Source organism: Lycorma delicatula, chromosome 4, assembly GCF_047948215.1.
Source record: "Lycorma delicatula isolate Av1 chromosome 4, ASM4794821v1, whole genome shotgun sequence".
NCBI lineage: Eukaryota > Metazoa > Arthropoda > Insecta > Hemiptera > Fulgoridae > Lycorma > Lycorma delicatula.
In genome coordinates this window covers 151220020-151234965 of record NC_134458.1, presented here as the reverse complement: position 1 = coordinate 151234965, position 14946 = coordinate 151220020, and the positions used below count along the sequence as shown (strand labels likewise).

At 28.1% G+C, this 14946-nt stretch overlaps 1 protein-coding gene across 1 annotated transcript in view; it reads right to left on the bottom strand.

Annotated features, from left to right (window-relative positions):
* The window catches only part of LOC142322955 (T-box-containing protein TBX6L-like), a 62634-nt gene extending 47914 nt beyond the window's left edge, over nt 1–14720 (bottom strand). Inside the window, exon 1 of the mRNA XM_075362049.1 lies at nt 14495–14720. The gene's annotated coding sequence lies outside the window, so the exon portion shown is untranslated. The remainder of the gene's footprint in view (nt 1–14494) is intronic.
* Nucleotides 14721–14946: the final 226 nt, after the last annotated feature.

Here is a 14946-nt window from a genome sequence, read left to right as displayed (position 1 = left end):
ACCGCAATGAAATGATATTAAATATATTTATAAATAAACACACACTTAGTTATTTCTTAATTTTCTGCAAGTCAGAATCATATAATTTTAATAAGGAAGTAACAGTTTAATGACGTTGGCCTAATTTTAGATTTATATCAAAACGGGTATCTTTTTTTATTTCTTCATATTACTGGTGTTAAATTTTCAAATTAACTTTGTCATTTTAAATAACAAGATATTACAATTTTATGCATGTATAAAAACATAAAATCATAATTCGTATTTTACATTAAATCATTCTGTTATTTTATAAATAACTACCTATCTCCGTGCTTTGCTCATGTAGCTTGAGCCCTTCGTTGATTTCAATCTCGGTAGCTTTGAATGCTGCTAGAAATTCAGCTTGCAGTTTTTTTTTAGCAATATTTATAAACAATGAAAAGAAAGTTTTTAAAAACCCATCGAAATCGGTGTTATAGTACTTGCTGAATGAAGAAATATATTCATTCAGCATAATAAAATTTATTTATATATATATATATATATATATATATATATATATATTAGAATATGGATATTATGCATGTAAAATTTCCAAAAGTATATTTATACATTAAAGTAATATTTATAATAACACAAGCCTTCCATGCGCCGTAGGGCGCGTCTCGGCCACCCTCGCCTCTTCGGGGCTCGGGTCAACTTTACCCGTATTCATTTAAGCGTTTGCTCAGAAGACACTCGCAAACAAAAATCTAAGGCACCTACTCAAACCACTACACCAAACAGCTACAGGCTCGCGCCTCCTTCATACACCTTTGATTTAAATAAAGCCAAACCTAAAAATTTTTCTCGATATTAAACTATATCCTCTTGACGAAAAAAATTTTGCCCTGAATGATACCCTCATACCTAACTACTACAAAAAAATCAACCCCAAAAACTCTCACCTGTCTAAGATCTTAACCCCGACGACAAAGTCAGGACTTTTACTACAGTGCAGATTTAAAATTCGATTATCATTTCATTTAAAATTGAATACATAAATAGCAATTGGAATAGAATCACCGATTCCGCTCGTTTGTATCGCTAGACACCCGTAGTTACTATTATTGTCAAGTGTTAATTAGATACTTCATCGCTGAAAACTAGGTAGAAACTCGGTAGCGGCCTTCTCAGGCTAGGATAGTAGGACTCGGCCTGAATTAATGAGCAAAACGGTTGTGGGTTGAGTCCTGCTAGAAAGGGGGGTTGGTTTTAGTCGGTAGTCTGCTGATGACGGTTGGATAAGACCATCAGCGGGAGCTCTACACTCCGTGCGTAAATGCATTTCTATCTCCTTCTCCACTTAAAAAAAGTTATTATTATTATATGAACATATATAGGTTAGATTGCTAATAATTTTTTTTGTTTTTTTTTAATGAGATGCGAATCAAAACACCATAAAGAAATCTATATCAAAAGTATGTACTGACTGTCAACTAACAAAAAAGGCTTGGATGAAATACTACAAAGTAGTCTATTGATATGGGTCTCAGCCATTTTAAATGGTTTTCATCAGTATTGAAAAAATTTTTATATTAAAAATAAGTACTAACAAAGTATATGAATCGTATAATAAATAATGATTCACAAACACTTGTACTTCTTTCTGTTTATTAAATAAAAGTTTTACAAATTACGAAAACAATATTAAACAGTGAAAATGAAGAAAGTCAAATAGAATCTAGTGGTTTTTTACTTCCTCTCAGATTAGCAGATGAACTACATAAAAAAATTAAAAAAAAAAGAATAATATATTTTAAAAAATCTGGCAAAGTATTGCATGACTTTCCCAGCTATTAATAATAAAAATTAAAATGGTTAGAGCCAAAAACGAAATAGCAGAATATAATATATTTTTTAGAGGTTGAAATAAATTTGAAGCAAAGGCTTTTTTTCTAAAAATATTTATACGTAGGTTAAGCTTATAAAGTTTGCTGAAAAGGTTTTAGGCCACCGAGCTGGTCTAGTGGTAAACTCGTCGCTTGTCACTTGTTTAACAGTTGATTTTCGAAAGTTAAAAGTTCTCAGGTTCAAATCCTAGTAAAAGTTGGTGATTTCTATACGGATTTAGAATATACTAGACTTAGAATATACCGTGGATACGGGTGTACTTTGGTGGTTGGGGTTTAATTAACACAAACGTCTTAGAAATGGTCGATCCGAGTTCGTACGAGACTACACTTCATTTACACGCCATATATATTATTCTCATATCATTAGGCTGTTAGGGGGTAGCTTATTGTTAACTAGTTGAACAAATTTCAACGTACACATTAGGAATAAAAAAAATAAAGTTTTCTCTAAATCTTACACATCCTTCAATAAAGGCAAAATAATAAAAACTTTTTTTGAAAAACCTTTCCGCATTCTAGGTCCAGTCTACAATAAAAAAAAAATTACACACATCCTTGATAGCTGTATATATGAAGTATAAACTTTCAAAAATATTTAAACCGAAGGGAGATACAGCAAAAGAACAAAACACATATATTTCAAATTTATGAGGGGAAGGTTGATTTTTTAAAAAAACTTCTTTGGATTATTTATATATGTACTGTAGGTAATTATTGGATTTAATAAATTTTTATCTAAAACGCCTCTGAAAATATCCAAATTGGTTTTTTAGCGATATTCCTCCACTTCTTAACGAATTTTGAAAAAAAAATAATGTGATCAATTCCCCCCTATCTACGAGGGATATCTCTAAAGTAAAGACCGCTAGGAAATTTTTCTCCTTAAGGTTGGCGAACCTGTGTCGTTCATGGCCACGCTAGTAAGCTACACATTGCATTGTTGTCTGTAATTTCTCGCGTTGTAGTACCTTTCATTACGTGAGTTATTACATTATAAAATTAATGGGAAAATCGATGTTGCCGCCGACTGAAATACGTGGAATCATACGTTTTTAAACCATCAAAACGTTAAGCCGGCTGAAATTCATAGGCAGTTGGTTGGTGTGTACGGTGACAATGTAATGAATGAAAGAAACGTCCGAAAATGGTGTGAAAGGTTTAGAAATAACAGAATTAATGTGCATGATGAAGAACGTTCGGAGAGGCCCTCGATAATCACCGAGGACTTGTTGAAACGCGTCGATGATGAAATCAGAAAAAATCGTCGCTCAACGATTTCCGACCTGGTCCTTCTTTTTCCTGATGTTTTAAGAACTGTTCATGACCGTTTAGGCTTCAGAAAGGTTTATGCACGTAGGGTCCCGCACGTCTTAACGGAACGTCACAAAAAAATCCGAATGGTATCTGCTTTGAAATTTTTGACGCGCTACACAGAAAAAGGTGGTGAGTTCATTGATTCGATTGTTACTGGCGATGAAACGTGGATTTCGTATTACACGCAGAGAGAATGGCAGTCAAGTGTCGTCATCCTTAGTCACCAACAAAGCTCTGGTTGGTCTGGTCAAACCAGACCAATACAGACATTTGGACGCAAACTGATCGTCACAGTCTTTTGGGATCGGTTTGGCACACTGCTGATTGATTTCATGACATACGTAACGACTATAAATGCAGAAGCCTACTGCGAAACTCTTCGTAAGTTACGGCGCGGCATTCAAAATCGGTGAGGTGGGCGACTGACTGACTACGTCGTTCTGCCGCACGATAATGCACGTCCACATGTTGCGGGTCCGACACGTGATTTACTGAGAACATTTGGATTGGAAATTTACGATCATCCACCATATAGTCCGGACTTGCCCCTTCTGATTACCATTTATTTGGGAAATTGAAAGAATTTTTGAACGGTAAGCAATTTACGGGTACCGATGAAATTAAAAATGCTGTTAATCAGTGCTAAATGGACTGGCGGTAAAAGAATACGACGAGGGTATATTGAAGCTGGTGTATCGCTACTATAAATGTCTTCATTCATGTGGCGATTATGTAGAGAAGTAGTCTAAGGTATGTAGTTAAAGAGAAATAAAAAATATTTATTAAGTTTTCAGATTAAATCTTTTTACAATAAAACTCTTTACTTTAGAAATAACTTCTGGTAGAAATATTTGAGCCAAATTTGAAGAAAACCGGTTTCGTTAATCCTGAGATATAAGATTAATAAGATATAAGACAAAAATAGTTTGACACACTCCTACGTACGCATGTACATATGTTTTTTTTTTTTTAGATGTACTAGTTGGACCCTGAAACGCAAAGATTAGCAAAAAAAAAAAACTATACTTAATTTTTGTCTTGATCACTATACTTTATTGCAACTATTCTAGCTATATTCGCGGGGAAAGTGAAAACTACATAACAAATCACTGTTTAGAAGATTTTAATGAAAATTATTTGAGCACATTTTTATATAGAAGTTGAACAGGATGCAAAAAAGTCAGAGTATTTTTTTATTCCATTTTAAATATTTCTTAAATGTTATCTATATCTATTCTGATTTATTTAAATATAACCGGAGAATATGCCGATGTTATAATAATCAAATAAAACTTTATTTTTACTAAGAATTTTTATTATGTTATAAAAATACTTCTATATCTTTTCAAACCGGTAAATTAAAAACGGAAATAGTTCCTTTTTAATTTAAATAAATTAAAACTATTTCACAGAAATATCAAAGTATTACTGATAAGTTTTCTTTTACTTTTCATAATTATTTTTATTACAGTTTTAACTATATCAGACTAACAACAATTTAAACCAATCAAGGGGTACGAATTCTTACGAAACGATTCTACGAAAAGTATAAGATCATCACTTTAGTACATATTTAAATAAACATCAGTTTCGACCTTATTTATAACATCTACAGGCCCCATAGAAATTACTTCATACTAAATAGTCAATGAATTATTATCATTATTAAAAACATTTTACTCGTATTTATTATATCACATTAGTTTAATAATATTAAATTTTTAAAGTAATTTTTAAGTCTCTACAATTATATTATGTGTTAATGCAATATATATCTTAGATATTAAACTGCAATTTAAATTTCTTTTATATACACTCGGTATACTTTCAGAGTAAAATTAATGTAATGAGGTATAATTAATAAGTATTTAGTGATACAGTAAAATCTTTCTGATTAAATATTTGTTTTTCTTTAAAACTCCTTAATAAAACGTAATATTTATAATTATTAAATATGATCACAACACCATTATTATACTCGTATTTACGAATATTCCTTTATGAATTGTATCATCTCTTAAGAATCCCGAAAAATCAGCGTTTGAGGTAGCAAAGAGTTTTTATGATAAATTGGGCTATCAGATCATTGTCTAGTCCCCATTGGTATGAATCATCATACGTAAACCTTATTAAAAATGAAAGCATAAGCAAGCACTTCTCCGTACGTTTTTATTTATGAATCTACAATCAATCTTTGTTAAACGAATAGTCACTTATTCTTAAAATATAACAATATCCACTGAGTAAACCAAACAGCACAAATATTTTCATGTAATTCAACATAATTCTTCGACCTTATTACGGTGCCGTTGTTTTTCAATAGATTATCAAATCATTGAAATGATCTTCCTAATGATCTATTTAAGATATGTTGGAGAATTGTTTTATAGAAGTAGTGTTCCTCTGTCGATGAATTCGTAAACAATATTAATGAAAACAAAAAGTGCTCAATAATTTTCGTTAATGCCTTCTAAACTGTGATTTATTTTTAAGTTTTTACTTTCCCGACGAATACAGATAGAATAGCTATATTAAAGAGAAGAGTATGAAATCAAGCCAAAAATAGGGTATCAGGTTTTTTGCAAATCTTTACGTTTTAGGATTCAACTAGTTCATCTCTATCTTTTTCTGTTTAGCCTCCGGAATCACCGTAAGGTATTACTTCAGAGGATATGTATGAATGTAAACGTAAAGTGTAGTCTTGCACAGTCTCAGGTCGACCATTCCTGAGATGTGTGGTTAATTGAAGCCCAACCACCAAAGAACACCTGTATCCACGATCTAGTATTCAAATCCGTAAAAAAGTAACTGCCTTTACTAGGATTAGAATCTTAGAACTCTCGACTTCGAAATCAAAACTAGTTCATCTAGATCAAAAAACATATCTATGTATGTCCGCATTTATGAGTGCCTAAACCAATTTTCTTTCACATTTGGCTCAAATATTTATAGATATTGGGCACTGGCCATATTAAATTCTTTTCTAATTTCGTTAAAGAAGTGGGAAAATATCGTGAAAAAAAAATAATTTCGATTTTCTTCAGTCACTTTAAAGAAAACTTTACTTAAGCAAATTTTTTAAGCTTAGCCTACGAGTATATAAGAATATTTTTGGAAATAATTTTCTTAAAATTTTTCCCCAGCTCCAAAAAATATGTTCTGTTTTATTATTTTTTTACTTCCTTGTTCGAAGTAAAGGAAGGATTGTGAACACGAAAAATTTAGGTTTTCAGATTTCAACGGAAATATCCATTTTGACTAGTTTCGGCATGACGTCTGTACGTATGTACGCACGAGTGTATCTCGCATAACTCAAAAATGATTAGCCTTAGGATGTTGAAATTTTGAATTTAGGACTGTTGTAACATCTAGTCGTGCATCTCCCCTTTTGATTGCAATCGACTATTCCAAAAGTGTACAAAAAATCCCAAAATCCAAAAGATTAGGATTTTAGACTTTTTTTTGACTGCAATAATAAGCCCTCATTGAGATATTTTCAACGATATATCATAAGTGGTACTTACTTTCATTGGTTCCAGAGTTACAGCCAAATAAAATTTTAATTAATGAAATATTTGGATCTTACAAGGGAGAGGCACACCGGTTCGAATCAGACTTCTGTTTTTTTTTCATTTTTTTTCTTTATTTTTTAATATATTAATTTATTATTTATTAGCCTCTGTTTGCAAAAAAAATTTACGATGAATAATAATTCAATAATAACAATAAAAATAAAATATCAGAAGGTATTAGTGAAATAAAATTTTATGTAGTTTTAAAAATGTGTATATCTAATTTAATAGGGGTTAAAGGAAGTCATGCGGTGTCCACATCAGGTTTTTGGTTTTAATTTGTATTATTAATAACCGGAAAAGTCAGTAATACTTTCCCAGCGTTTATTTTATATTTGGTATGTTCATATAGTTACCTAATACTATTTAATGAGTTTATATTTTCAATTATTAATATGGAATTTAATCACATTGTTTTCTTCTTTTTTTTAATTTTATAATTACTTGTATATTTTGTGATGCTGCTATGATCAAGGTTTATCACGATTTCCCATTTATTTATCCAGGCAAATTCTGGGGCAGTTACTTTCTTTTTTTTATTAGAGGAGTAACATATCTACCCATTTCTGATGAAACCTACTCAACTTATACACTGACCAGAATAAAATGATTACTTATGTCACGCTTTTATCTGAATACGTGTGATTATTTAATCAAACTCTATCCAATTCAATTACGGACAATATTGAACTATTGACAATGAAAAAACTACACAGTGGATAGTTGATTCATTGTTAAACTATCCACTATAACAATGGATAATGATATAATAAAATATTTTTTAATAATCTAAAATTCTGTGAAAACTAAACTAAATTCTGGAGAATTTTAAAATTAAGGATGGATGCTTCAAGAAATATCTTACGAAATGCTCCATGTTATATTCTACAAAAATCACTAAAACATATAAAGCATATATTACAGGATACTATTAAAAGCAGGAGCACCTGCTTTACGTCAGAATTAAAAGAAATATACCAGGATATAAATGCGACGGAAGAAATATCAGATGATAATTTAATAAAAAAAGAAAAGAGAAATATATGCGAAGGGAAGGAAGAGATACGGAATTTTAAGTTATACAGAGATCGCTTATTTCCAAAATAAAAATATTGTTCTTTTTTAAGATAGTATAGGTAAATAATTATGTTTTGCTAACTTGCTAATATGGAAATGATGTAACTTGCAAGCAAACAGATAAAATAAGTCGAGAAAAGGAACCAAATTGATTAAATTAATATTACACTACGTTTGCTAGCTTATTATAAATAGTAGAATTCTTTAGTGCGATCGTAAATAACAGACTTCTTAAAAAATGATAAATTATTTTCAAAAAATATGTAATATTGTGCCTGCCTGCACAATTTTTCCCATCTATCTGTCTCTCCAATATCAAAGCGACTATTCCAGGATCCCTTAATATGTGGCCAATAAGTCTATCTCTTCTTTTAACTATATTTTTCCAAATGCTTCTTTCATCAATTTACCTGAAAGTTTTTTCAGATACAATAATATCTGAAAAAAGCTTTCAGGCAATAATAAACTTTTTCAAGAACTAATTAATTCGTAACTTTTTTAAGAAAAATTAATTTAATTAAAATGCTTATTTAAACTCGTAAAATACTTTCATGTAGGTAATATTGTAAAATATGAAAACACTATTAAAACTTTAACAGAAATTTTTTAATACAAAATAATATAAATTATACAATTTTACTTATAAAATTTAAGCCACACCTTTAAAATTACTTTTGGTTAAATTATATCTCACATACTGTGGTCTGCCCACTTCAAAATATTTATTTATTATGTTTTAAGAACTTATTTCGAAGCCTAGTTATAGGATATTTAATTCTATTCGTTTATACTTTACAATTTGACATAAATATCTAATTACAATTCTGGAAGAATATTTACAAAATTATTTACATTTATATTTATTTGGGTAGTCTTTGTAAAACCTTTCATTAAATCGTAAGTGATACCATTCCCAGCAGTTCATTGTTGTTTTTTTCTAAACTAGCCGTGAAACTGCCCCATATCGTTGGTGAAAACACTGCATTTTCCGATATGTTTATATCATATCAATTAATAGAAATATTGCGAATCTTTCATCTGGTGATCGTTCACTTACTAAGTCGAAAATAATACAATCAATCAGATACTTCAGAAAGTTTCAAAAACGGTTAACCAAATACACAGTTCATTCATCTCCCCCCTTTACTTTTTACTCTCTGTTATTAAAATTAACTCCTGAATTTTTCTATACCGATTTGACCATACCAGATGAATAGCAGTTAATCGCATCTCAGACCAAACAGATAATAATGAGTTGTGAATAACCTTTTCGAAATCAACTATTACATACTCATAAATAAAGTATCTGACAAAAGCTTTCAGACACAATAAGTTTTTTCAAGAACTAATTAATTCGCAACTTTTTAAAAAACAAAATTTAATTAAAATGCGCCTCTTTGAGCTCATAGAATCTATTTATCCTTTTAATTTGGTTAAAAAAATGTAAAATAATATTTCTTTTTATAAAAATGTGAGTTATTAAAAGAATTAAGTTTGGTACACTTTTGGAATTTCAACTCCAGAGTTTTCTATTTTTTGAACGATACATACTTTTAATATTACGCAGCATCAAAAAGTACCTATAATTTGTATATTTAATGTCAATTAGACGAGGTTAGCGAGTGTAGGTACTGACGACCTGACGAATCGTAAGTATATCAGCGTAACCTAAACTAATATAACCTACGCACTCTAACCTCATCTAATTAACGTTAAATATACAAATTAGATACAAAGTACTTTTGCAGAACGATATTGCACAATATTACAAGTATATATCGTTAAAAAAAAAATAGAAAAAATTTGGGGGGAAATATCGAAAAATATCTTAAATTTTACTACCATAAAAAATATGAAATAAATAAATATCTTTTCTGAACAGAAAATAAATTAACATGAAATCAAATTATAAGATAAAAAATATACGTGGTTCTTGAAACGCAACTATTAATATAAATGAGTTTCGTAATACGCGTCCATATTAATTATTTAAATACAAACGCGTGAAATAATTTTAAGGTAAGTACATTAAACATAAAAAAATTACTATAAAATAATTCACAATTCAGAAACCACTATTGAAAATCATTTTGAACACATATTTTTTAATTAATATTATTTAAAAATTCATCAACAGGGTAGTATTGTCCTATAAAAGAAAATCTTTTAATTGTATGTTAAATAAAATGGTGGAAAGATTTTTCAAATGTTTGGCAATTTATTAGAAATGGCAATGGAAACATGGCCTTTCCTCGTAAGCTGAAATATTGTGTTGAGTTTCACGAAAATAGTTCCGTTGTCTGTTTTAATAAAGGTGGATATTATTGTTTTTTAAGAATAGTTGACCAATTTTTATTTTTATATGGATAAATATAAAGATTGCACTTTTTTTTTATTATTATTGAATTAATATCTATATTTAATCTTTTAAATGTAGGTCATCACGATTCATACTTAAACGGGCCAGCATAACATCTGACAGCCCTTTTTTGTAACTTAAAAACTCGTTCTAACTTTTTGAGAGAACCCTAATAGATGACAATATACTTAAGACGAGCTTGGCTAATGATGGAACAAACATTTTTGTATCTAGCTCTGAGTAATAGTGGAACTGTGCAAAAGTTAACGGCCGATCTGGAATGATATTAAAATGTTATTTTTTTGTTTTTTTTTTAATTATACCCCGGTTAATTTAGTTTTATATTCTTTGTAAATTGTTATTTAAGTTTTCGATCATTAAATAATCATTTTGGTTAAACAAAGATTTTCTTACTAGCTGTTTTTTTCATGTTATTTATCATAGATTCAAGTAACTGATTTGCGTACTAAATAAACAATGCATGTAGAAACATATTTTAAAAACTTCAAAAGTTTTTTATGAACTTCTTTACGGTTAGTCGATATATTAATTTATATTAATATTGTATTTATAAATTTATATTAATAAATTATTATATTAATAAATTTATTAATATTATTATTAATAAATATCATTAATAACATTAAATGCTATTTATAAGAAAATAGCAACTTTCTTCTCGGAAAATATAAGTTTTTAATTTTGTTACCTATCAATATTTTATTACTCTACAAAAAATCTATATAATTTTCTATTAATTTTTTTTTTAATAGTTTACTGAGAAAGAGTGATGTGGATCCCACATGACTTCCTTGTACGCATATTAAATTACATATACACATTTTTAAAAATATATAAAATTCTATTTCTCTAATAACTACCGATATTTTTTTCATTTTTTTATTACTGAATTATTATTTATTGTAAATCTTTATTTACAATCAGAAGTTAATAATTATTAATAAATCAATATATTTAAATTTTAAAAAAAAGAAGGAAATGAAGTCAGATTTGAACCGATTGCCTTCCCCTTGTAAGATAAATATTTCATTAATTAAAATTTTATTTAGCTATAACTCTGGAACCAATGAAAATAAGTACCGCTTATGATATATCGTTAAAAAGCTCTTAATGAGGGCTTATTACTTCAGTTAACAAAAGTTCAAAATCCAAGTTTTTGGGGATTTTGGCCTTTTTTGGAAAATTTTGGTCCAGTCGATTGCAATCAATAAGGAAGGTGCACAATTAAATGTTATAACAGTTCTAAATCCAAAATTTCAACATTCTACGGCTAATCGTTTTTGAGCTATGCGAGATACATACGTACGTATTTTCCTTATACTTCGTACAAGGAAGTAAAAAGCAATACTTCATAACAAACAATTAACAACTATAAAATCATGGATTAAATTACGGATGGTTATTGATTTTTTTTCAAGCAAATTAATTGTTTTAAGATACAAATCTATCCTTTAGTATTCCTTAAAACAAAATAAATTTTTAATCTAAGAAATTCTCATTGAAAGTTTAGAAATTTCATTTTCCTTCTAAATTTTTTTTAAAAATAATAAGTGATATACTTTCCCGTAATGTGGTCATTACTGAATGAGAAACACATGAATATTTTCCCTATAAATCAATTATATCATACTAATAGAACATCTGAAAGTTTGTTTCTTATTAAATCATATAAAAACTTCTGCAGAGATTTAGATGAATATTTTTTTTTTAATTATAGAGAATCATACAGTTTTAAAAAATACAATATCATACGTTAAATTTTCAAAAAAATAAGAAATAATGCAATTTTTTTTTAAAATCTCAATTTGTGAACGTATTAATTTCTTCATTCCGCGATTATTAGTACACCGATATGATGATTTTTCTATTTATTTACTTTTTTATAGCAAAATCTCATTTTTTATAGGTAACATTATTACAAAAAAGCATGCGAAGCCGTTAGATTAAAATATTTTTTCTTAATATTAAAACTTTTTATCGGAAATACACCTATCGGGAAACCGCGACGTTTGAGAATTGGTAAGTTTGATCAATTGTTGTGTATTTTACAGTATCCTAGTTAAATTTTAAACAGTTATATATAATTTTTCCTTATATTTGAGGGACACATTTATTAGTACAATTTAATCGCTGAGATTTAATTAAGTGCACTGTATATACAGTAGGACAAGCAGGTATGTATTCAAATGCAATTAAGTTTATAACTCATAGTTGTTTTCATTCATTTTCCCACGAGTTTTTCTTTATTTAAAATGAAGTTTTATGATCAAAGTCCTTTCCAATACATAAAATTATGTATTACGATCAATGTTATTGAACTTAAAAACAAGACAAATGCCGCTAAATTTTTTTGCGGTTTTTTTTAAAAAAAAAGTTCTTCAGATTGTATCTTTATATACTTTTTATAAAATAGTAAAAACTGGAAATATACAATCTAAATAAATAATGAATATTAGTTTTTTTTTACAGAAAATAAAAAATTCATATAACATGATATAAGAGTATATTTATTTAATATTTTAAGTAATAAAATTAAACATAAAAAGTAAATGAGCTGTACAGCAATATTACTTAATTCTATTAGAAGGAATAAAATTTTGTACCTTACTCAACTTTAAAATTATTAAAAAACATTAATTATAAAATTTATCCCGATCATCTTTTCATAATTTCAAATTTTTACTATAAAATACAAAAGCTGTATATAAAAGCAAAGCTTCATAAAATTTATCAGATTTCCAATTAATACTATTTCATATTACATTAAACAATATTTAACGACATAAAAATTAAAAAAATATTCATCGAAATCGCTGGAGAGAGTAGTTTTTCCGTAATTGATTAAGAACCAAACTTTCAGATTTATATATTAGTGTGATATGATTTACAAGTAAGGTATGTTGTAATTGTATATTACAATAACCTTTTATAAGTCCGATAAAAAATTGTACAAACTAATTTGTAAAAAAATATCTAGGATCGTAAGTCAAAATTTCCAGTAGACTTGTTTCGTACAAAGACAGACTAAGGGTATGGCACTCAGCAAACAGTTGGCTTAATTTTACAACTTTATTTATGAAAATAAAATAAATACACCGCTATCTATTTAACAATTAACTGTGAAAAAACATAACAGCAAAAGGAAGAATTAATTTTATAAATAATTATATTATACTTCTTGCGTGAAGTTTGATTAAAAAACCACCCAAAGAATATACAGATGCAAAATTATTTTGCATCTTGGTATAAAACTAGCAGTGTAATAATTTTTTACATTTTCATTAGTTCAAACCTCTTCCCCTTCCCATATTACAAAATAAATATTTCGTCCGTAGGTTGGTTTTTATAAAAAAAACAGATTTTATTTGTTACGCGACCACCACCTTTAATATGACTTGCATGTTCACTTATTGAAATCGGATACGTCATGAATACACAGGATTATGTATTTTTAAAAATTAAAAAAATTATTACTTTTTATAAAAATTACAAATTTATTACAAGAAAATAAAAGTTTTGATTTAGCATTTATAAGAAAATCAGTTTAGTTTAAATTATGATAGTTATCTAGTGGATAAAAATTGTAACGCCCAACAGAATTAGCAAAAAATGGTTTTGCCTCCTTGTACTTTTGTCGCTACAAAAAATTCACTAGATATATACTGCATTTCTTAAAACATAGTTTTTAATTACAGTATATTATTATAACATAAACAATATAAGATGAAATCGGTCAGTCGAAAGCGAGAGCTTGAAGTTGTAATATTAATTGATCAAATTAATACTATTTGGTTACGAATACTAATTCGTTTAACCAATAACACCGAAACATTCGCTAAAAAAATCTTCATTCAAATCTACGGTTTTTAAAATCAAATTTTTAAATAATGATCACAAAACTACGTAAATAGTGAAATACAGAGTATAAATTTAATTATCTAAAAAGAATCTAAAGAATTTAAGCCGATTTCAGTTAGATATATATTTTTTTATATATGGTGTTATTTAATATTCCTACAAATTTATTGTTTTTAAATGGCACTGTACCAGTACCTTTAATATTAAATGTAGAAAAAATTAAATAAATATCAATGTGTAATCAGATAAAAAGTTTTAAACCCGGTATTATCCCAAAATTAATGACTTACAAAAAAAAATCTATAAAATAAAAGAATTAGATAAACTATTTTTTTAAATATTATAATAAATTGTGTATATTATTAAATATATTTAAATAAAATTATTAAATAATTAAAAATTATATTGTTCGTTACCTGTTCGTTGATTACAACAAAAATTAAGATGTCGACGAAATACGAGATGAAACAAACTGATGTACTGTCAAAACCAGATAGAATAATAATATATAATATTACAAGAACAGTTGTGTCCGATAGCTACACCGGTAAAAGACTTGAGTTACGACTGACAACCGACTGACTAGGCCTTTTACTTGATACTATGGCACTACTACCACGCTCACTCCTCGACTACTATACTGAGTACACCGGATCTCTCATATAACTAATGCAGATTGTACAAAAACATATTCAGTCAACAATACTCCTTACCCCGGCACCGGCTTATAATGTCGTCAACCACTACTATCCTATCACATGACCGAACGGCAAGAAATCATAACTTCCTATTGGTTAATAATAAAAGGGTGTATCCCGTTTATATTTAACTTACACATATTATTGTATTATGATATCACAAACATCCT